This window comes from Penaeus monodon, chromosome 34 (genome assembly GCF_015228065.2).
Source record: "Penaeus monodon isolate SGIC_2016 chromosome 34, NSTDA_Pmon_1, whole genome shotgun sequence".
In the NCBI taxonomy this organism is placed as follows: Eukaryota; Metazoa; Arthropoda; class Malacostraca; order Decapoda; family Penaeidae; genus Penaeus; species Penaeus monodon.
Window position 1 is genome coordinate 30,559,356 of NC_051419.1, and position 1,880 is coordinate 30,561,235.

At 49.8% G+C, this 1,880-nt stretch overlaps 1 pseudogene; it reads right to left on the reverse strand.

The window, feature by feature from the left end:
- Positions 1-281: 281 nt before the first annotated feature.
- On the reverse strand, positions 282-1,880 carry LOC119594880 (annotated as a pseudogene).

Below are 1,880 nucleotides of genomic sequence, written 5' to 3' on the forward strand. Positions count from 1 at the left end.
CTGTTTCATTTCTATTTCTCTGGCCGTTCTCTTTGGCGTTACGGAAAGCATGGGCGTTTTAACAGGTCTGTTTGAACATATTAAAATTATGCAATAGGTAGCATTAGACCAGGCTAAATCGTAATAGATTTGCCAATATTAAATATCTTAATAGGTCTGTCCTTAATTTGTTGGTTGAAGTCTCTCTCTTAACAGAATGATGGGGAAGCATGTTTTTTTTTTTTCTCTCTCTCTCTCTTTTTATTAAAAAGATGCTGAAAACGTTTTGTTTCTTTTTCAGATCACGTGGTCTTAGTAAAGAATCCGTAATTCAGATGATATTGTTCACTGTTAGTGTTAGGGATCGATGTGAAGGTATAGGCGAGATCGGTTTCCTTTACTTTACTCTGGTCCAAGAGAAACCACAATTCTCTCTGGAGGTCAGCGGGCGACTGCCGTTGACCAGCTCTCGGGCCGCCACGCTGCCCGGGAAAACATGTTGTACCGATACACATTACTAACGACTCCCACACTCCTCCCCCCCAATTACACGTGCATCCTAAGTGTAAGGAAACAAACATAATCAAAATAATCGTGAATTGAACACAAATTGGAACTTTTGCGCTACCTCGCGGGCGAAGCTGACGTCTGTTTCTGATGGTGGCTCTGTCGCTGTCGTCCAGCCTCAAGAATTGTCGTGGCGCGGTCAGCTCCTCCACCGTTCCCGACCGATCCCTCCGCCCAGTGACAGGGTTCTGAATCCGTGACTGCTGTCCCGGCTTGAGAGGGGCAAAGTTATGGGCTGTCTGGTCATGACGAAGCGATGATTTTGCTGCAGAGAGGTTCATGGCACGTTCCCTATCACGTAGCATCAATCCCCATTGCTCACTGATTAAGTACCGTGACTTTTCCACTGGTATGGCGTCCCGTAGTTGCCTGCCTACCAGCAGCTGCGATGGGGACGTGTCCGATCCTTGAAGGGGCGTTTTTAGGTATAGCATAAGTGCCCTGGTGATGTCGGTGTCCAGGAAGTACCTCTTAGCAGCCTCTTCGCCGACTTGACTGCCGCCTCTGCGCGCCCGTTTGACTGAAGAGATCCTTAGCTTGACGCACCAGACGCTGAAGAAGCTCCTGGACTCATGACTGGTGAGGTTAGTGCCTCCGTCGCATGACAGCTCCTCGGGGATGCCTACTCTCCTGAACCATTGACGGAAAGCACTGATGAGGCGGGAGCTGGTGGTCTCTCCTGAAATATGTTCCACCTCCAACCACCCTGTTTGCGTAGGCAATGTACAAGTTGCCGTCTAGATGGAATAGATCCGCCACCACTTGCTGGAATGGATACCGAGGTGGAGGCGTAGGTATGAGTCCTTCCGTGGGTTGAGAGTGAGCATGCACCTCGCGAATCTGGCACTGCCGACGCTTTTGTTCAACTTCTGCGTCAATTCCGGGCGGAACATGGAATCTCTGCCTTGATGACCAGCGTGGAGGTTGTTGAGTATGGTACGCCTGAGGGAGGCTGGGATGACCAAACGTGGGAACCTCTCATCAATGGTGTACAGAACGAGGTCGTCTTGGCATGAGAGGCTGTTTCACATCTTGAAGTAAGGTCGTAATGCAGCCTTCTCCAAGTCTTTCCATTCTGCCCAACCATCGTTGGTCACGCACTCATGAACTAGTTGATAGTCCTCATCCTTAAGAGCTTCCTCCTCCACTTGCCGCAAGTCCACCACGTGCTCTATGTAGGCATCTACAACTGTTTTGTATGTGTGCTTTGGCACACCGGTGATAAGGTCAAATGGAGGTCTCCTGTGGTGGGTTTCACGGAGGCACGCCTGATTGAGGTCTTGAAAGTCCACAATTCTGTGTGGCTTCCCGTCCCTCTTGGACACGACCACCAT